The sequence below is a fragment of the Drosophila tropicalis genome, unplaced genomic scaffold (assembly GCF_018151085.1).
Source record: "Drosophila tropicalis isolate 14030-0801.00 unplaced genomic scaffold, ASM1815108v1 contig_1, whole genome shotgun sequence".
Taxonomy (NCBI): Eukaryota; Metazoa; Arthropoda; class Insecta; order Diptera; family Drosophilidae; genus Drosophila; species Drosophila tropicalis.
The window spans coordinates 31,354-55,769 of NW_027172355.1; positions in this window are offsets into that span (position 1 = coordinate 31,354).

Genomic DNA, 24,416 nt, shown 5'->3' on the forward strand with positions numbered 1-24,416 from the left:
CCGTGGAGGTGGACACAATAATAATAGACAAAATACAAATAACCAACAGAATGGTTACAACAACACAAATGTCCGAATTACCCAAAGCGACCAGGGAAACGGACAAGATCCTCCAAATGCTCAAAATTAAAAAATAAAGTCTATTCCATTAACCTAAGTCTTAATAATTTCGTATCATTTAAGAATGTTAAAACAAATAAGAAAATAACATTCTTAATTGATACCGGTGCAGACATTTCAATAATAAAAGAAAATTCGGATGTATTTCACGACATCCAAGTAAACAAAACTGTAGACATTCGAGGCATAGGAGAAGGAGTAATAAACTCCAAAGGCCTAGTCTCAATAGAATTGCAGACAGATAAATATATTATTCCATACGAATTTCACATGCTTCATTCAGATTTCGCAATCCCATGCGATGGAATAATAGGATTAGATTTCATAAAAACTTTTAATTGCAAATTAGATTACAGCAATTCAGAAGATTGGTTTATACTTAGACCACAAAAATTAACGTACCCAATTTATGTTCCAATAACATTCAATTCTGGTAACAACTCAACACTTCTACCAGCAAGATCCCAAGTGGTACGCAAAATAGAACTATCTTCAGCAGAAGATAACATTTTGATTCCGAATCAGGAAATTAAACCGGGCGTTTATGTCGCAAACACTATTGCAACAGCCCAAAGTACTTTTGTCCGATTCTTAAATACCACAGATAAATGCCAAATAGTAGGCGTTAACAATATAAAATTTGAATCACTTTCGAACTACGATATAGTTCAAAATACCAGAGATATAAGAAAAGAATCTGTAATTCATAAATTGAAGAAAAATTTCCCAATACTATTCAAAGACAAACTCGAAAAGTTATGCACTGAGTATAGTGATGTGTTCGGACTTGACACCGAACCGATCACAACAAATAATTTTTATAAACAAAAATTAAGACTTAAGGATGATGAACCGGTATATGTGAAAAATTACCGGAGTCCGCATAGCCAAATAAACGAGATCCAGCGACAAGTTGGAAAGTTAATCGAACAGGGTATTGTTGAACCATCTGTTTCGCCTTATAATAGCCCACTCTTGCTAGTCCCAAAGAAAACACTTTCGGGATCTAAAGAAAAAAACTGGCGATTAGTAATTGACTATCGTCAAATAAACAAAAAATTGCTGTCAGATAAGTTTCCGCTCCCCAGAATTGATGATATTCTTGATCAATTGGGAAGAGCAAAATATTTTTCTTGCCTTGACTTAATGTCAGGTTTTCATCAAATTGAACTAGAAGAAAAATCAAGAGATATAACGTCTTTTTCAACAAGCAATGGCTCATATCGTTTTACACGATTACCTTTCGGTCTAAAAATAGCACCTAATTCATTTCAGAGAATGATGACAATAGCATTCTCGGGGCTTGAGCCAAGTCAAGCTTTCCTCTATATGGATGATTTAATCGTTATTGGTTGTTCTGAACAACATATGATTAAAAATTTAGTAGATGTTTTTAAACTCTGCAGAAAAAATAATCTAAAACTGCATCCAGAAAAATGTTCATTCTTTATGCATGAGGTGACATTCCTAGGTCACAAATGCACAGATAAAGGAATCTTGCCAGACGACACAAAATTTGACGTCATCAAGAATTATCCAGTCCCACATGATGCAGATAGTGCTAGACGTTTCGTTGCATTTTGCAATTACTATAGACGTTTCATAAAAAATTTCGCCGAATATTCCCGGCACATAACAAGATTATGTAAAAAGAATGTTCCATTCGAATGGACAGCAGAATGCGAAAATGCATTCCAATACTTAAAAGAAAAGCTCGTTCAACCTAATCTATTGCAGTACCCGGATTTTAGCAAAGAATTTTGCATAATCACAGATGCAAGCAAACAAGCATGTGGAGCAGTTTTAACACAAAACTATAATGGACTCCAGCTTCCAGTTTCATATGCATCAAGAGCATTCACTAAAGGTGAAAGCAACAAGAGTACTACAGAACAAGAGCTAGCAGCAATACACTGGGCAATAACATATTTTCGACCATATATATATGGAAAACATTTCACAGTGCGAACAGACCATAGACCATTAACATATTTGTTCTCCATGGTCAACCCGAGTTCAAAACTGACACGCATGCGGCTAGAATTGGAAGAGTACGACTTTACAGTAGAGTATTTGAGAGGTAAAGATAACTTTGTGGCAGACGCCCTATCAAGGATAACAATATCCGATCTAATTGACATGAACAAAAAAATCCTGAAAGTCACTACCAGGTACCAAAGTAGACAAAACAATTTCTGCGCAGAAAATAAACAAGAACTATTGCCAAGGCAAAATCTTGAAAAAGCTTCCGAGCCCAACGTATATGACGTTATTGTAAATGACGAAGTACGAAAAGTAGTGACCTTGCGAATAACTGATTCCTCGACCACATTCAAACATGGCAAGAAAGTTATAGCAAGAATTGACATTTGCGATATGTATACCAATGGAATTCTCGACTTAGGTCAGTTTTTTCAAAGGCTCGAAAAAGAAGCCGGTATACTTAGTATCACCAAAGTCAAAGTGGCACCGAGCGAAAAGATCTTTGAAACTATTTCAATAGAATCTTTCAAAAATATGGGCAATAGAATTTTACAATTTTTAAGAGTAGCGCTACTCAAGCCGGTGACCCAAGTAAATAATAAGAAAGAAAAAGAAGCTATATTGTCTACATTCCATGACGATCCCATTCAAGGAGGTCATACAGGCATAAATAAAACAATTACAAAAATAAAGAGACGATATTATTGGAAAAACATGACTAAATGTGTAAAAAAGTACATTAATAAATGTCAAAAATGCCTGACGTCGAAAACGACAAAACATACAAGATCACCTATGATTATAACCGAAACACCACTATATGCTTTTGACAGAGTGATAGTAGACACGATCGGTCCACTACCACATTCGGAAAATGGGAATGAATACGCAATCACATTAATATGTGACCTGACAAAGTATTTAGTAGCAGTTCCTGTTGCAAACAAAAGTGCAACAACTGTAGCAAAAGCCATATTCGAATCTTTTATTCTGAAGTACGGTCCAATGAAGACGTTCATTACGGACATGGGAACAGAATATAAAAATTCCATTATTACTGAGCTGTGCAAATATTTGAAAATAGATAACATAACATCTACAGCACACCATCACCAGACATTAGGTACCGTTGAAAGAAGTCATAGGACCTTCAACGAGTACATTCGTTCATATATTTCAGTAGATAAAACTGATTGGGACATATGGTTACAGTATTTCGTGTATTGTTTTAACACAACACCATCAGTAACACATAATTATTGTCCATATGAACTTGTATTTGGTAGACAAAGTAACCTACCAATTCAATTTAATAGCGTTAATACTATAGATCCAATATATAATATAGAAGACTATTCTAAGGAAGTTAAGTTTAGATTAGAAAACGCGTATAAAAGAGCTAGAATAATTTTAGAAAACAATAAAATTAAGCAAAAAGAAATAAATGATAAAAAAGTATCGGATTTTAAAATAGAAATAGGAGACAAGGTTTTCTTAAAAAACGAAACTGGTCATAAGCTTGATTCAGTGTATTTAGGACCCTTCGATGTTGTAGAAATAGGTAAAAATAACAATATAAAAATTAGAAACAATAAAGGTAGGATACAAAAAGTACATAAAGATAGATTAAAAAAAAAATAATAAAATAAATATATAATATCAAAAGTTAATTAAAAAAAAAATATATATATATATGTTTATAAAATTTTTTTTATGGATTCATCTATTATCAAAAATATATTCATATGATTTCGAAAAGAAAAGAGAGAAAGAAAATTTGTCTAAGCAGACACAATCTAAAACACCAAAAAAAAAAAAAATTTTTTTTTTCCTAATATACACATTTACCTTACCCTTATTTTACCTTTAATTATAATTAATTAATATGATTATTAATAACTCCATAATATTACGTTATTCTCTAAAAAGGGAGGTGTAGTATATTCATGCAAATAATCATTCAGTACAATGAGCTCAACTTGTAACACTCTGTTGCAAGTATAAACAATTAAACATATACGCACTAAAATATAATTGTGCACTTGAATATGTTTATATATATACATTGATGTATGTACATAAACATATTCACATAAATCTACAGCTAAGCATGATCATATATGTATGTACATTTGTATATGCACATACATATATTCACATAAGCAATGTATGCACAAGCGTAACATGAGCTAGAGCCAGGCCAGCGTGTGAACGCTGACCAAGCACTTTGATGCAAGCGCTCCAACAATATGTATGTATGTACTGACACTCTCCCTCTCTTTTGTAGCTGTCGCATAAGTCGCAGCATAAGAATATGTATGTAAACTTAGCTTAAGCAAAATAATAATTTGGAATAAAGAATCATTCTAAAAACGACTATGCATGGACACTGACGTGTTCATCTTGGATATACTATTTTTTTATCAAAGGAACCCGGTCTTGGTATATATATAACAGTTATAAACTATAATTCTATATAAGGATGGCACCCTGTGTAATCAAAATGGCGGCTGTAGGGTGGACCCTGCACATTGTATGGCCTCTATATAAAGGATGGCACCCTGTGTAATCAAAATGGCGGCTGTAGGGTGGACCCTGCACATTGTATGGCCTCTATATAAAGGATGGCACCCTGTGTAATCAAAATGGAGGCTGTAGGGTGGACCCTGTACCTTGTATGGCCTCTATATAAAGGATGGCACCCTGTGTAATCAAAATGGCGGCTGTAGGGTGGACCCTGCACATTGTATGGCCTCTATATAAAGGATGGCACCCTGTGTAATCAAAATGGCGGCTGTAGGGTGGACCCTGCACATTGTATGGCCTCTATATAAAGGATGGCACCCTGTGTAATCAAAATGGCGGCTGTAGGGTGGACCCTGCACATTGTATGGCCTCTATATAAAGGATGGCACCCTGTGTAATCAAAATGGCGGCTGTAGGGTGGACCCTGCACATTGTATGGCCTCTATATAAAGGATGGCACCCTGTGTAATCAAAATGGCGGCTGTAGGGTGGACCCTGCACATTGTATGGATTCTATATAAAGGATGGCACCCTGTGTAATCAAAATGGCGGCTGTAGGGTGAACCCTGCACATTGTATGGCCTCTATATATAGGATGGCACCCTGTGTAATCAAAATGGCGGCTGTAGGGTGGACCCTGCACATTGTATGGCCTCTATATAAAGGATGGCACCCTGTGTAATCAAAATGGCGGCTGTAGGGTGGACCCTGCACATTGTATGGCCTCTATATAAAGGATGGCACCCTGTGTAATCAAAATGGCGGCTGTAGGGTGAACCCTGCACATTGTATGGCCTCTATATAAAGGATGGCACCCTGTGTAATCAAAATGGCGGCTGTAGGGTGGACCCTGCACATTGTATGGCCTCTATATAAAGGATGGCACCCTGTGTAATCAAAATGGCGGCTGTAGGGTGGACCCTGCACATTGTATGGCCTCTATATAAAGGATGGCACCCTGTGTAATCAAAATGGCGGCTGTAGGGTGAACCCTGCACATTGTATGGCCTCTATATAAAGGATGGCACCCTGTGTAATCAAAATGGCGGCTGTAGGGTGAACCCTGCACATTGTATGGATTCTATATAAAGGATGGCACCCTGTGTAATCAAAATGGCGGCTGTAGGGTGGACCCTGCACCTTGTATGGCCTCTATATATAGGATGGCACCCTGTGTAATCAAAATGGCGGCTGTAGGGTGGACCCTGCACATTGTATGGCCTCTATATAAAGGATGGCACCCTGTGTAATCAAAATGGCGGCTGTAGGGTGGACCCTGCACCTTGTATGGCCTCTATATAAAGGATGGCACCCTGTGTAATCAAAATGGCGGCTGTAGGGTGGACCCTGCACCTTGTATGGCCTCTATATAAAGGATGGCACCCTGTGTAATCAAAATGGCGGCTGTAGGGTGGACCCTGCACCTTGTATGGCCTCTATATAAAGGATGGCACCCTGTGTAATCAAAATGGCGGCTGTAGGGTGGACCCTGCACATTGTATGGCCTCTATATAAAGGATGGCACCCTGTGTAATCAAAATGGCGGCTGTAGGGTGGACCCTGCACATTGTATGGCCTCTATATAAAGGATGGCACCCTGTGTAATCAAAATGGCGGCTGTAGGGTGGACCCTGCACATTGTATGGCCTCTATATAAAGGATGGCACCCTGTGTAATCAAAATGGCGGCTGTAGGGTGGACCCTGCACATTGTATGGCCTCTATATAAAGGATGGCACCCTGTGTAATCAAAATGGCGGCTGTAGGGTGGACCCTGCACATTGTATGGCCTCTATATATAAGGATGGCACCCTGTGTAATCAAAATGGCGGCTGTAGGGTGGACCCTGCACCTTGTATGGCCTCTATATAAAGGATGGCACCCTGTGTAATCAAAATGGCGGCTGTAGGGTGGACCCTGCACATTGTATGGACTCTATATAAAGGATGGCACCCTGTGTAATCAAAATGGCGGCTGTAGGGTGGACCCTGCACATTGTATGGCCTCTATATAAAGGATGGCACCCTGTGTAATCAAAATGGCGGCTGTAGGGTGAACCCTGCACATTGTATGGCCTCTATATAAAGGATGGCACCCTGTGTAATCAAAATGGCGGCTGTAGGGTGGACCCTGCACCTTGTATGGCCTCTATATAAAGGATGGCACCCTGTGTAATCAAAATGGCGGCTGTAGGGTGGACCCTGCACCTTGTATGGCCTCTATATAAAGGATGGCACCCTGTGTAATCAAAATGGCGGCTGTAGGGTGGACCCTGCACATTGTATGGCTTCTATATAAAGGATGGCACCCTGTGTAATCAAAATGGAGGCTGTAGGGTGGACCCTGCACCTTGTATGGACTCTATATAAAGGATGGCACCCTGTGTAATCAAAATGGCGGCTGTAGGGTGGACCCTGCACATTGTATGGCCTCTATATAAAGGATGGCACCCTGTGTAGTCAAAATGGCGGCTGTAGGGTGAACCCTGCACATTGTATGGCCTCTATATAAAGGATGGCACCCTGTGTAATCAAAATGGCGGCTGTAGGGTGGACCCTGCACATTGTATGGATTCTATATAAAGGATGGCACCCTGTGTAATCAAAATGGCGGCTGTAGGGTGGACCCTGCACCTTGTATGGCCTCTATATAAAGGATGGCACCCTGTGTAATCAAAATGGCGGCTGTAGGGTGGACCCTGCACATTGTATGGACTCTATATAAAGGATGGCACCCTGTGTAATCAAAATGGAGGCTGTAAGGGTGGACCCTGTACCTTGTATGGCCTCTATATAAAGGATGGCACCCTGTGTAATCAAAATGGCGGCTGTAGGGTGAACCCTGCACATTGTATGGCCTCTATATAAAGGATGGCACCCTGTGTAATCAAAATGGAGGCTGTAGGGTGGACCCTGCACATTGTATGGATTCTATATAAAGGATGGCACCCTGTGTAATCAAAATGGCGGCTGTAGGGTGAACCCTGCACATTGTATGGCCTCTATATATAGGATGGCACCCTGTGTAATCAAAATGGCGGCTGTAGGGTGGACCCTGCACATTGTATGGCCTCTATATAAAGGATGGCACCCTGTGTAATCAAAATGGCGGCTGTAGGGTGAACCCTGCACATTGTATGGCCTCTATATATAGGATGGCACCCTGTGTAATCAAAATGGCGGCTGTAGGGTGGACCCTGCACATTGTATGGCCTCTATATAAAGGATGGCACCCTGTGTAATCAAAATGGCGGCTGTAGGGTGGACCCTGCACATTGTATGGCCTCTATATAAAGGATGGCACCCTGTGTAATCAAAATGGCGGCTGTAGGGTGGACCCTGCACATTGTATGGCCTCTATATAAAGGATGGCACCCTGTGTAATCAAAATGGCGGCTGTAGGGTGAACCCTGCACATTGTATGGCCTCTATATAAAGGATGGCACCCTGTGTAATCAAAATGGCGGCTGTAGGGTGGACCCTGCACATTGTATGGATTCTATATAAAGGATGGCACCCTGTGTAATCAAAATGGCGGCTGTAGGGTGGACCCTGCACATTGTATGGCCTCTATATAAAGGATGGCACCCTGTGTAATCAAAATGGCGGCTGTAGGGTGGACCCTGCACCTTGTATGGCCTCTATATAAAGGATGGCACCCTGTGTAATCAAAATGGCGGCTGTAGGGTGGACCCTGCACATTGTATGGATTCTATATAAAGGATGGCACCCTGTGTAATCAAAATGGCGGCTGTAGGGTGGACCCTGCACCTTGTATGGCCTCTATATAAAGGATGGCACCCTGTGTAATCAAAATGGCGGCTGTAGGGTGAACCCTGCACATTGTATGGCCTCTATATAAAGGATGGCACCCTGTGTAATCAAAATGGCGGCTGTAGGGTGGACCCTGCACCTTGTATGGCCTCTATATAAAGGATGGCACCCTGTGTAATCAAAATGGAGGCTGTAGGGTGGACCCTGCACCTTGTATGGCCTCTATATAAAGGATGGCACCCTGTGTAATCAAAATGGCGGCTGTAGGGTGGACCCTGCACATTGTATGGACTCTATATAAAGGATGGCACCCTGTGTAATCAAAATGGCGGCTGTAGGGTGGACCCTGCACATTGTATGGCCTCTATATAAAGGATGGCACCCTGTGTAATCAAAATGGCGGCTGTAGGGTGGACCCTGCACATTGTATGGCCTCTATATAAAGGATGGCACCCTGTGTAATCAAAATGGAGGCTGTAGGGTGAACCCTGCACCTTGTATGGCCTCTATATATAGGATGGCACCCTGTGTAATCAAAATGGAGGCTGTAGGGTGGATCAAAATGGCGGCTGTAGGGTGGACCCTGCACATTGTATGGATTCTATATAAAGGATGGCACCCTGTGTAATCAAAATGGCGGCTGTAGGGTGAACCCTGCACCTTGTATGGCCTCTATATAAAGGATGGCACCCTGTGTAATCAAAATGGCGGCTGTAGGGTGGACCCTGCACATTGTATGGCCTCTATATAAAGGATGGCACCTTTATAAATGGCACCCTGTGGGTAATCAAAATGGCGGCTGTAGGGTGGACCCTGCACATTGTATGGCCTCTATATAAAGGATGGCACCCTGTGTAATCAAAATGGCGGCTGTAGGGTGGACCCTGCACATTGTATGGACTCTATATAAAGGATGGCACCCTGTGTAATCAAAATGGCGGCTGTAGGGTGGACCCTGCACCTTGTATGGCCTCTATATAAAGGATGGCACCCTGTGTAATCAAAATGGCGGCTGTAGGGTGAACCCTGCACATTGTATGGCCTCTATATAAAGGATGGCACCCTGTGTAATCAAAATGGCGGCTGTAGGGTGGACCCTGCACATTGTATGGCCTCTATATATAGGATGGCACCCTGTGTAATCAAAATGGCGGCTGTAGGGTGGACCCTGCACCTTGTATGGCCTCTATATATAGGATGGCACCCTGTGTAATCAAAATGGCGGCTGTAGGGTGGACCCTGCACATTGTATGGCCTCTATATAAAGGATGGCACCCTGTGTAATCAAAATGGCGGCTGTAGGGTGGACCCTGCACATTGTATGGCCTCTATATAAAGGATGGCACCCTGTGTAATCAAAATGGCGGCTGTAGGGTGGACCCTGCACATTGTATGGCCTCTATATAAAGGATGGCACCCTGTGTAATCAAAATGGAGGCTGTAGGGTGGAACCCTGCACCTTGTATAGCCTCTATATATAGGATGGCACCCTGTGTAATCAAAATGGAGGCTGTAGGGTGGACCCTGAATTCTATATAAAGGATGGCACCCTGTGTAATCAAAATGGCGGCTGTAGGGTGGACCCTGCACATTGTATGGCCTCTATATAAAGGATGGCACCCTGTGTAATCAAAATGGCGGCTGTAGGGTGAACCCTGCACATTGTATGGCCTCTATATAAAGGATGGCACCCTGTGTAATCAAAATGGAGGCTGTAGGGTGAACCCTGCACCTTGTATGGCCTCTATATATAGGATGGCACCCTGTGTAATCAAAATGGAGGCTGTAGGGTGGATCAAAATGGCGGCTGTAGGGTGGACCCTGCACATTGTATGGATTCTATATAAAGGATGGCACCCTGTGTAATCAAAATGGCGGCTGTAGGGTGAACCCTGCACATTGTATGGCCTCTATATATAGGATGGCACCCTGTGTAATCAAAATGGCGGCTGTAGGGTGGACCCTGCACATTGTATGGCCTCTATATAAAGGATGGCACCCTGTGTAATCAAAATGGCGGCTGTAGGGTGGACCCTGCACATTGTATGGCCTCTATATAAAGGATGGCACCCTGTGTAATCAAAATGGCGGCTGTAGGGTGAACCCTGCACATTGTATGGCCTCTATATATAGGATGGCACCCTGTGTAATCAAAATGGCGGCTGTAGGGTGGACCCTGCACATTGTATGGACTCTATATATAAGGATGGCACCCTGTGTAATCAAAATGGCGGCTGTAGGGTGGACCCTGCACATTGTATGGCCTCTATATAAAGGATGGCACCCTGTGTAATCAAAATGGCGGCTGTAGGGTGAACCCTGCACATTGTATGGCCTCTATATAAAGGATGGCACCCTGTGTAATCAAAATGGCGGCTGTAGGGTGGACCCTGCACATTGTATGGCCTCTATATAAAGGATGGCACCCTGTGTAATCAAAATGGCGGCTGTAGGGTGGACCCTGCACATTGTATGGCCTCTATATAAAGGATGGCACCCTGTGTAATCAAAATGGAGGCTGTAGGGTGGACCCTGCACATTGTATGGCCTCTATATAAAGGATGGCACCCTGTGTAATCAAAATGGCGGCTGTAGGGTGGACCCTGCACATTGTATGGCCTCTATATAAAGGATGGCACCCTGTGTAATCAAAATGGAGGCTGTAGGGTGGACCCTGCACATTGTATGGCCTCTATATAAAGGATGCACCCTTTTCCCTGCATTTTATAATAGGATGGCACCCTGTGTAATCAAAATGGCGGCTGTAGGGTGGACCCTGCACATTGTATGGCCTCTATATAAAGGATGGCACCCTGTGTAATCAAAATGGCGGCTGTAGGGTGGACCCTGCACATTGTATGGCCTCTATATAAAGGATGGCACCCTGTGTAATCAAAATGGCGGCTGTAGGGTGGACCCTGCACATTGTATGGCCTTCTATATAAAGGATGGCACCCTGTGTAATCAAAATGGCGGCTGTAGGGTGGACCCTGCACATTGTATGGCCTCTATATAAAGGATGGCACCCTGTGTAATCAAAATGGCGGCTGTAGGGTGGACCCTGCACATTGTATGGCCTCTATATAAAGGATGGCACCCTGTGTAATCAAAATGGCGGCTGTAGGGTGGACCCTGCACATTGTATGGCCTCTATATAAAGGATGGCACCCTGTGTAATCAAAATGGCGGCTGTAGGGTGGACCCTGTCACCTTGTATGGCCTCTATATAAAGGATGGCACCCTGTGTAATCAAAATGGCGGCTGTAGGGTGGACCCTGCACATTGTATGGATTCTATATAAAGGATGGCACCCTGTGTAATCAAAATGGCGGCTGTAGGGTGGACCCTGTACCTTGTATGGCCTCTATATAAAGGATGGCACCCTGTGTAATCAAAATGGCGGCTGTAGGGTGGACCCTGCACATTGTATGGCCTCTATATAAAGGATGGCACCCTGTGTAATCAAAATGGCGGCTGTAGGGTGGACCCTGCACATTGTATGGCCTCTATATATAGGATGGCACCCTGTGTAATCAAAATGGCGGCTGTAGGGTGAACCCTGCACCTTGTATGGCCTCTATATATAGGATGGCACCCTGTGTAATCAAAATGGCGGCTGTAGGGTGGACCCTGCACATTGTATGGCCTCTATATAAAGGATGGCACCCTGTGTAATCAAAATGGCGGCTGTAGGGTGGACCCTGCACCTTGTATGGCCTCTATATAAAGGATGGCACCCTGTGTAATCAAAATGGCGGCTGTAGGGTGGACCCTGCACATTGTATGGCCTCTATATAAAGGATGGCACCCTGTGTAATCAAAATGGCGGCTGTAGGGTGGACCCTGCACATTGTATGGCCTCTATATAAAGGATGGCACCCTGTGTAATCAAAATGGCGGCTGTAGGGTGGACCCTGCACATTGTATGGCCTCTATATAAAGGATGGCACCCTGTGTAATCAAAATGGCGGCTGTAGGGTGGACCCTGCACCTTGTATGGCCTCTATATAAAGGATGGCACCCTGTGTAATCAAAATGGCGGCTGTAGGGTGGACCCTGCACCTTGTATGGCCTCTATATAAAGGATGGCACCCTGTGTAATCAAAATGGCGGCTGTAGGGTGGACCCTGCACCTTGTATGGCCTCTATATAAAGGATGGCACCCTGTGTAATCAAAATGGCGGCTGTAGGGTGGACCCTGCACCTTGTATGGCCTCTATATAAAGGATGGCACCCTGTGTAATCAAAATGGCGGCTGTAGGGTGGACCCTGCACATTGTATGGCCTCTATATAAAGGATGGCACCCTGTGTAATCAAAATGGCGGCTGTAGGGTGAACCCTGCACATTGTATGGCCTCTATATAAAGGATGGCACCCTGTGTAATCAAAATGGCGGCTGTAGGGTGGACCCTGCACATTGTATGGCCTCTATATAAAGGATGGCACCCTGTGTAATCAAAATGGCGGCTGTAGGGTGGACCCTGCACATTGTATGGCCCCTCTATATAAAGATGGCACCCTGTGTAATCAAAATGGCGGCTGTAGGGTGGACCCTGCACATTGTATGGCCTCTATATAAAGGATGGCACCCTGTGTAATCAAAATGGAGGCTGTAGGGTGAACCCTGCCTTGTAGTATATTCATGCAAATAATCATTCAGTACAATGAGCTCAACTTGTAACACTCTGTTGCAAGTATAAACAATTAAACATATACGCACTAAAATATAATTGTGCACTTGAATATGTTTATATATATTACATTGATGTATGTACATAAACATATTCACATAAATCTACAGCTAAGCATGATCATATATGTATGTACATTTGTATATGCACATACATATATTCACATAAGCAATGTATGCACAAGCGTAACATGAGCTAGAGCCAGGCCAGCGTGTGAACGCTGACCAAGCACTTTGATGCAAGCGCTCCAACAATATGTATGTATGTACTGACACTCTCCCTCTCTTTTGTAGCTGTCGCATAAGTCGCAGCATAAGAATATGTATGTAAACTTAGCTTAAGCAAAATAATAATTTGGAATAAAGAATCATTCTAAAAACGACTATGCATGGACACTGACGTGTTCATCTTGGATATACTATTTTTATCAAAGGAACCCGGTCTTGGTATATATATAACATGGCGACCGTGACATAATAAGGACCCGCTATCTGCTAACAAAAAACAACAACTGCAATCTGCAAACCAAATGCAAAAATCAAACCATCAATCAACGTTAATGTCAGAAGAACAACAACTGCAAATATTAACCACAACACAAAACATGAACATTTTATTTATTTAAATGAAAATTTTATTTTAAATCAATTGGAATAAATGCCCAGAAGAAAGCAGAAGCAGCGGTTGGAACCATTTATAAATCAAGCGAACCAAAAGAAAATCAACCAATCAATCAACAAGGAACACCAATGAACAGTGAAGATATTCCCTTTGCGGAATCTGCTCCTATCGAGCAAAGGGATGCGCCGACGCTAGAAGAAGCGTTAGAGTTGTATCCCAACGATGGACCGCGCCCACTCACAATAGCTGAGTACCGGGCCCGCAACACCAAATCAACAGAGTCAAAGAAGACAAAAAGAGGAGGCCAAGTAAGAAAGCTACTCCAGCAGAAGAGGCTGGAAGTAGACCTACTGGCCACTCTGAAGACGGAGGAAGACCGACAACGCTGCATAGAGCGTATTGACATACTGAAAGCTGAACTTCGCCAAAGAGCGAAGAAACGCAAGGGGGCCGCAGAAATGCGCAAGCCTTAACTTGCCTTTAATTTAATAATAGTAATAATAACCTTAATAGCAAGTTGAAGCACGAAAGTGCAACTTGCGACTTACTAACTGTCCGATAGGCTTTTACTAACAATGTGGTTGGAGATTTTTTTTTTTAACAATAAATGACAAATGAAATGTATACCTGAATTGTGAGCCAACCACATTTTCTATAATTTTTCCACGTCTCTGGCTCGCTGTGCAAGACACAGTTGAGATAAATTTTATTTCTCTCTTACTTTTTTTTTTTCTCTTCACAAATAATTTAAAAAAAAAAAAAAATACGCATGAATCCATAACAATCTTATTTTAATATTTCAAATAGAAATCAAATTCAGACATTTTATGAAAAAAAAAATTAAAGTAATTGCTAAAAAACAAGTTTTTAACCTGTCTTTATGAACTTTATTTCATATTTTTGAATACTTATAAAAAATAAAAACAAAAATCCCATACGTATGTTCGATAATAGTATAAGTAAATTTGATGATATATCCGTTATACCCACAATGGGGTTAATCGAAACAAAATCAGTGGACTCCACTGCAAATGTCATAAATAAAATTGAATCATCAAATGCTGATATGAGATTAACGAACATACTACTTTTAATAATTGTCATAATATTGTGCGCATATGTATTATATAAGGCTTACCTATTACACAATAAATGTGTAACAAAAAGAGCTCTAAGCCAAGCTAACGATCTAGATAAGATCTAAAAATACATATGCACACAAGCAATTATAAATCAAAACCTTTTTAACAAAAGATAAAATATATATATATAAAAAAAAAAAAAAAAAAAAAAAAAAATGACCCATTGTGACAGGTACTTTGAAAAAATAAACAACAGGCACCCTAGCATAGTCCAAGACTTAATTGAGGTTTTTAGGAGCGAGGGAAGTACCTCACCTCAACGCTCCATAAACTTAGTACAAATTAGGTTAGCTTACCTTGACATAACGGGCGAAGATTTCCCAGTCAAAGGAGGCACTAGGGTACAGATGAGTTTCATTCTCACGGTACCATATGTATGCTGTTTTTCAAACGCAGCGGGCACACTGCGTTTCTACCTAATGGAGGAACAACAGCAGTAAAGAACTAAATACATCCATAATCAGTTTAATAGGTTTAGGCAGTTAGTGTAGAATATGGATAAAGCAGAAACAAAACAGCTCCAAAAATATTTACCTTTCCTTGATTTCCTGATACAATCAGGTGAAACAAATCACAAATACAAGGAAATAAGGTATTGGATAGCCCACAACTACAAATTTCAAAAAAATATTGTAGATCTTATGGAAAAATCCATAAAAGTAGCTTACAGTAGATTGTTAGCTAAGACTCCTTTAAGAAAAGACGTGCCCGGATGGGTCCACGAACTTTTCAAGGACTCAATTGCGCTGATAAACATATCAGAATCGAGTGCAGAACCAATAGATTTAACAGACTCAGATGTAGAAATAATAGACATAGAATAGTAAAACCTTACACATTTTCAATTTTTTTTTTTTTTTCTTCTTAAATTAACAACAGGTCTAAACGACAAATTTCTTTTTTTTTAGTAAAATGGGTTCTCAAGAATCCAAAATAGAAATAGAAATTAATCTTAGAAATTAATCTTAACAAACTATGGTTACTTGGGATGATATAATAGGAAAAGCTAGAATACACGCACAAGAATTAACTAAATCTTGTAAGTGCCTCTCGCAGAATAGAGAAACATCCCAAGACACAGTAACCAAACACACGAAGATAATAACCGAGAATCTTCAAGCTATTAGAGCAGTATTAACTGAACACTATAGCAAACTAAAGATATGGCAAAAAGCAGCCGCAAGTGCGTTCTACAGTGATTACAAACAAAAAGCAATAACTGTGTTTAACAGACACAATATTGAATTTAAACAAACATCAGATTTGGAAACTTCAATAGTACTGGAAGAAAAAACGCAACTAATGGCTGATGAAGAAATAAGTCAAGAAGAACCATCAGCAATAAGTCTTAACAAGCCAACAATTCCCAAAGAAAACAACAAAATGACACAAACAGTGGTAGAATTCATAAACACAGCCACCAGGCTGCTACCATACTTCGATGGTGATATTAAAAATCTACCTGGTTTCCTTGGAGCGCTTCGCGTACTTAACAGCATAAAAGAAACGCACGAAGCAGTAGCTATCGAAATCATAAAATCAAAATTAAAAGGTCAAGCGGGTAATACCCTAAGTTCTGAAACAACGATTGATGAAGTAATACGAAAACTATCAACAATCTTCAAGGGGGAATCAGTGGATCTTTTAACAGCAAAAATTAAAAATCTGCAAAGAAACCCCAATAACTGTGTTTCATACACAAAGGAGATTACTGAGTTGACCGACGCCCTTAAAGGCGCATATATTTCGGATGGTCTTCCAACTGAACAAGCAATAAAATACACCACCAAAGTGGCAGTAAATGCTATGGTAAGCCATACCAAAAGTCAAAGAGTCCAGCTATTAATGGAATCAGGAAACTTTGATTCGGCTAAAGAAGCCATTGCTAGATTCACTACTCTTTCAGTAGAGACGGGCTCCACAGAAGGTTTCCAAAATAATACCATTTTTTATGCCCAGCATAATGACCGCGGCAGACGCCGCTATAACAATAATGGTAACTGGAGAAACAACTCGAATTGGAACAATAACAACTCGAATTGGAGCAATAACGATGCCCACAGAGCCCAACGAGGCCGAAATTATTCACGCTACCGAAGAGGCGGCCGTGGAGGTGGACACAATAATAATAGACAAAATACAAATAACCAACAGAATGGTTACAACAACACAAATGTCCGAATTACCCAAAGCGACCAGGGAAACGGACAAGATCCTCCAAATGCTCAAAATTAAAAAACAAAGTCTATTCCATTAACCTAAGTCTTAATAATTTCGTATCATTTAAGAATGTTAAAACAAATAAGAAAATAACATTCTTAATTGATACCGGTGCAGACATTTCAATAATAAAAGAAAATTCTGATGTATTTCACGACATCCAAGTAAACAAAACTGTAGACATTCGAGGCATAGGAGAAGGAGTAATAAACTCCAAAGGCCTAGTCTCAATAGAATTGCAGACAGATAAATATATTATTCCATACGAATTTCACATGCTTCATTCAGATTTCGCAATCCCATGCGATGGAATAATAGGATTAGATTTCATAAAAACTTTTAATTGCAAATTAGATTACAGCAATTCAGAAGATTGGTTTATACTTAGACCACAAAAATTAACGTACCCAATTTATGTTCCAATAACATTCAATTCTGGTAATAACTCAACACTTCTACCAGCAAGATCCCAAGTGGTACGCAAAATAGAACTATCTTCAGCAGAAGATAACATTTTGATTCCGAATCAGGAAATTAAACCGGGCGTTTATGTCGCAAACACTATTGCAACAGCCCAAAGTACTTTTGTCCGATTCTTAAATACCACAGATAAATGCCAAATAGTAGGCGTTAACAATATAAAATTTGAATCACTTTCGAACTACGATATAGTTCAAAATACCAGAGATATAAGAAAAGAATCTGTAATTCATAAATTGAAGAAAAATTTCCCAATACTATTCAAAGACAAACTCGAAAAGTTATGCACTGAGTATAGTGATGTGTTCGGACTTGACACCGAACCGATCACAACAAATAATTTTTATAAACAAAAATTAAGACTTAAGGATGATGAACCGGTATATGTGAAAAATTACCGGAGTCCGCATAGCCAAATAAACGAGATCCAGCGACAAGTTGGAAAGTTAATCGAACAGGGTATTGTTGAACCATCTGTTTCGCCTTATAATAGCCCACTCTTGCTAGTCCCAAAGAAAACACTTTCGGGATCTAAAGAAAAAAACTGGCGATTAGTAATTGACTATCGTCAAATAAACAAAAAATTGCTGTCAGATAAGTTTCCGCTACCCAGAATTGATGATATTCTTGATCAATTGGGAAGAGCAAAATATTTTTCTTGCCTTGACTTAATGTCAGGTTTTCATCAAATTGAACTAGAAGAAAAATCAAGAGATATAACGTCTTTTTCAACAAGCAATGGCTCATATCGTTTTACACGATTACCTTTCGGTCTAAAAATAGCACCTAATTCATTTCAGAGAATGATGACAATAGCATTCTCGGGGCTTGAGCCAAGTCAAGCTTTCCTCTATATGGATGATTTAATCGTTATTGGTTGTTCTGAACAACATATGATTAAAAATTTAGTAGATGTTTTTAAACTCTGCAGAAAAAATAATCTAAAACTGCATCCAGAAAAATGTTCATTCTTTATGCATGAGGTGACATTCCTAGGTCACAAATGCACAGATAAAGGAATCTTGCCAGACGACACAAAATTTGACGTCATCAAGAATTATCCAGTCCCACATGATGCAGATAGTGCTAGACGTTTCGTTGCATTTTGCAATTACTATAGACGTTTCATAAAAAATTTCGCCGAATATTCCCGGCACATAACAAGATTATGTAAAAAGAATGTTTCATTCGAATGGACAGCAGAATGCGAAAATGCATTCCAATACTTAAAAGAAAAGCTCGTTCAACCTAATCTATTGCAGTACCCGGATTTTAGCAAAGAATTTTGCATAATCACAGATGCAAGCAAACAAGCATGTGGAGCAGTTTTAACACAAAACTATAATGGACTCCAGCTTCCAGTTTCATATGCATCAAGAGCATTCACTAAAGGTGAAAGCAACAAGAGTACTACAGAACAAGAGCTAGCAGCAATACACTGGGCAATAACATATTTTCGACCATATATATATGGAAAACATTTCACAGTGCGAACAGACCATAGACCATTAACATATTTGTTCTCCATGGTCAACCCGAGTTCAAAACTGACACGCATGCGGCTAGAATTGGAAGAGTACGACTTTACAGTAGAGTATTTGAGAGGTAAAGATAACTTTGTGGCAGACGCCCTATCAAGGATAGCAATATCCGATCTAACTGACATGAACAAAAAAATCCTGAAAGTCACTACCAGGTACCAAAGTAGACAAAACAATTTCTGCGCAGAAAATAAACAAGAACTATTGCCAAGGCAAAATCTTGAAAAAGCTTCCGAGCCCAACGTATATGACGTTATTGTAAATGACGAAGTACGAAAAGTAGTGACCTTGCGAATAACTGATTCCTCGACCACATTCAAACATGGCAAGAAAGTTATAGCAAGAATTGACATTTGCGATATGTATACCAATGGAATTCTCGACTTAGGTCAGTTTTTTCAAAGGCTCGAAAAAGAAGCCGGTATACTTAGTATCACCAAAGTCAAAGTGGCACCGAGCGAAAAGATCTTTGAAACTATTTCAATAGAATCTTTCAAAAATATGGGCAATAGAATTTTACAATTTTTAAGAGTAGCGCTACTCAAGCCGGTGACCCAAGTAAATAATAAGAAAGAAAAAGAAGCTATATTGTCTACATTCCATGACGATCCCATTCAAGGAGGTCATACAGGCATAAATAAAACAATTACAAAAATAAAGAGACGATATTATTGGAAAAACATGACTAAATGTGTAAAAAAGTACATTAATAAATGTCAAAAATGCCTGACGTCGAAAACGACAAAACATACAAGATCACCTATGATTATAACCGAAACACCACTATATGCTTTTCACAGAGTGATAGTAGACACGATCGGTCCACCACCACATTCGGAAAATGGGAATGAATACGCAATCACATTAATATGTGACCTGACAAAGTATTTAGTAGCAGTTCCTGTTGCAAACAAAAGTGCAACAACTGTAGCAAAAGCCATATTCGAATCTTTTATTCCGAAGTACGGTCCAATGAAGACGTTCATTACGGACATGGGAACAGAATATAAAAATTCCATTATTACTGAGCTGTGCAAATATTTGAAAATAGATAACATAACATCTACAGCACACCATCACCAGACATTAGGTACCGTTGAAAGAAGTCATAGGACCTTCAACGAGTACATTCGTTCATATATTTCAGTAGATAAAACTGATTGGGACATATGGTTACAGTATTTCGTGTATTGTTTTAACACAACACCATCAGTAACACATAATTATTGTCCATATGAACTTGTATTTGGTAGACAAAGTAACCTACCAATTCAATTTAATAGCGTTAATACTATAGATCCAATATATAATATAGAAGACTATTCTAAGGAAGTTAAGTTTAGATTAGAAAACGCGTATAAAAGAGCTAGAATAATTTTAGAAAACAATAAAATTAAGCAAAAAGAAATAAATGATAAAAAAGTATCGGATTTTAAAATAGAAATAGGAGACAAGGTTTTCTTAAAAAACGAAACTGGTCATAAGCTTGATTCAGTGTATTTAGGACCCTTCGATGTTGTAGAAATAGGTAAAAATAACAATATAAAAATTAGAAACAATAAAGGTAGGATACAAAAAGTACATAAAGATAGATTAAAAAAAAAATAATAAAATAAATATATAATATCAAAAGTTAATTAAAAAAAAAAATATATATATATGTTTATAAAATTTTTTTATGGATTCATCTATTATCAAAAATATATTCATATGATTTCGAAAAGAAAAGAGAGAAAGAAAATTTGTCTAAGCAGACACAATCTAAAACACAAAAAATAAAAAAATTTTTTTTTTTTTCCCTAATATACACATTTACCTTACCCTTATTTTACCTTTAATTAATTAACTAATGATTATTAATAACTCCATAATATTACGTTATTCTCTAAAAAGGGGAGGTGTAGTATATTCATGCAAATAATCATTCAGTACAATGAGCTCAACTTGTAACACTCTGTTGCAAGTATAAACAATTAAACATATACGCACTAAAATATAATTGTGCACTTGAATATGTTTATATATATACATTGATGTATGTACATAAACATATTCACATAAATCTACAGCTAAGCATGATCATATATGTATGTACATTTGTATATGCACATACATATATTCACATAAGCAATGTATGCACAAGCGTAACATGAGCTAGAGCCAGGCCAGCGTGTGAACGCTGACCAAGCACTTTGATGCAAGCGCTCCAACAATATGTATGTATGTACTGACACTCTCCCTCTCTTTTGTAGCTGTCGCATAAGTCGCAGCATAAGAATATATATGTAAACTTAGCTTAAGCAAAATAATAATTTGGAATAAAGAATCATTCTAAAAACGACTATGCATGGACACTGACGTGTTCATCTTGGATATACTATTTTTATCAAAGGAACCCGGTCTTGGGATATATATAACAGCCCACTGGTCCGCCATTCCATCACTGCTCGTTTTGGTGGCGCCCGGTATTACAGTGTTTGTGCCTACTCACAGTTGCCCACTGGTCCGCCATTCCATCACTGCTGGCTGGGATTCTGAACTCCAGAGCGTTTTCTGCCGGTCGCTGAATCATTGTTCCTGGGCCTGCCCGAGGTGAGTAGGGAGCTGTTCTTCATTTCCCGCCCATCCGCAGCTCCAGTGGTATTGGTGAGGTGGACTTTCTCACTTTCACTTTTACCAGTTGTGCTGTGCTTCCTTTGGCACGCGCAGAAAAATACCAGTTGCTACCAGGTTTGCCATACATCGAAAATAATTAAACTAATGCGTTAACAGCACCTGTCTGGAGCACCCATACCCCCAAAACAGCTGAACAAAATTCAAGCCTCTGCTGCTAAGGATTTTTTTTGCATGCTTTCAGGCTGTTTCTGTTATTCGTCTTAGCAGACACTCTAATAGTAGCAGAGTTCAAAGCGCGCGGCGGCAAACGGTCTGCTTGGCGTCGGGGGAGAGCTTCAGCCGCTAGTGCAATAGCCCTGAGTTCGGCCCCCACCTTTGGAAATCTTATTTTCCAATTTATTTTTTTTTTTAAATAAATTAAAATCCCATAGAGTATTTGCTATATTTTCCATATAATTTCTGCCAAACTCAACCTAAATTTGCGCATTTCAAATTTTCCACGCTAATTGTTCATTGTCTGGCGCCGTTAAAAGGGGGCAATTGTTCATCGTCGCCGCCGAGTTGGAGCGGCATAACTCCCAGCGTTGAGGCAAGAGGAAATACCAGGGAAACGTCCGCAAAGTGCGCCGTACTGCCAAAAACAAGGCCGACAAGGCCGGTGTTAAGGTTTTATCGCCCATGAAATCGGCGATAATCCGGGACTTGGACGATCTGGTGGAGCCTCACCACATCCTGGGGGCAATCGAAAAACAAGCCGAAATCGAGGCTGGGTCGTGCTCTGTTAGAAGTCTGAAGCCTAGCTTTAACGGAACCTTCACAGCGATCATCACGGCTCCCGAAATAATGATGACGAAAGTCCTACAGTTGTGTAAGCTACTAGTCAGCTGGAACAGCTGCAGAGTTAAGGCTATCTAAGACCCTCCCATGAAATGCTATCGTTGTCTGGAGTTTGGTCACATAGCAGCCAACTGTAGCAACACAGTCGATAGATCGAACTGTTGTTTTAGATACGGAGAACCTGGGCACAGAGCAGCGGACTATGGCGAAGCCCCGTCATGTTACCTCTGCTGATCTAACGGTGAGAGCGACACCAGACACCATGCTGGCAGTTCAAAAAGGTCCACTGAGATGGGGAAGGAGAATGCAGAACAAACAAAAATGACGAAACTAAGGTTTATCCAGCTCAACCTGAATCACTGCATCGCAGCTCAGGATTTGCTAAACCAGACGGTGAGAGAAGAGCTTGTTGACGTCGCACTACTCAGCGAACCCTACAAGCATAAGGAACAGGCAACATGGACATCACACGCGTCTAGACGATATCTATTCCTCTGAGGGCTTTGTCAGAGCAAGGGTAGGTAACAGCTGGCTGTGTAGCTGCTACCTAGCTCCTAGCCTGCCTAAAGAAAGCTTCTGTCGCACATTAAACAACATAGTATGCGATGCCAGAGATCGCCGGCAATTGGTCATCGGAGGCGACTTCAATGCATGGTCCATAGATTGGGGCAGTAGTCGCACTGACTCGAGCGGCCGTATGCTTCTAGAGTGCTTTGCATCGCTAGACATCGAGTTGCTCAACGTGGGATCAGAACATACGTTTAAAAGGGCCGGAGTTGGGTCAATTGTCGACTTGACTTTCGCGAGCACATCGATCGCCAGAACAGCCAACTGGAGAATAAGCAACAAATATACCGCAAGCGACCATAAAGCTTTAGTATATGATGTGGGTGGCCCCGGTCAAGCCTCTCATAATCAGCCCACTCTAAAAAAGGCCTATAAGACGGAGAGTCTTGACGTGAGCAGTTTCTGTAAAGTATTAAGTCGAGTGAACACAGCCAGGACAAGTAGCGCCGAAGAGACGGTCGACTTTATTATGTCAACGGTTGAACAGGCGTGCGACGCAAGTATGTCTACCAGGAAGCCGCACAAACGCCACCATGCCCCAGTGTGCTGGTGGAATGATTAAATCGCCGAATCACGTCGCGCATGTCACCGGGCCCGGAGGCTGTACCAGCGGGCTAGAGGGTCAGCGGACTTCCTCTGCTTGCAGCTCGCATACAAGCAACGGAGAAAGGAGCTAAAAAATCAGATCAGACGCAGTAAGCGTGAATGTTTTTTGTCGCTATGCGATACTGCCGAACAGGACCCATGGGGTAAAGCATACCAGATTATTGTGAAGCGCCTGCATGCGAACAGAACACCGCCCCCAACAGACACAATTCTGGTGCGGAATATAGTCGATGCCCTATTTCCCAACATCATGGAGATAGCTAATCTTTCGCAGCAATCTAACGAGCCTTTCCTGATGTCCGACGAGTGTCAGAGTTAGCTCAAGCCATTAGCAGACTTAAGATGAACAAAGCCCCAGGACCGGACAGTATTCCGAACAAAGGAGGGGGTGAGGGGCGCCAGTAGGTCTCCCCGCCTTTTCTCGCGCTCGCGAGTGTAGTAGTGGGGTGGTCGCACCCTAGCATCTTCGACAACTCCAACGAAAAAGCTCTTTTCCTGGTTTGAGTCCCCTGTTCTTGTTTTTGTATAAATATATTTACACACTTGTGTTGTGTTTTTTCTCCAACCTCTTTTTTCTCTATACACAGCTGGATAGCTCGTGGTGCTGGTACCAGCTGTGCTCTGGCCAGGCCAACCTGGGCTTAAAAGCCCCGATATTGGCCCCTGCCAACTCCGCGAATCTGCGTAAAGCTT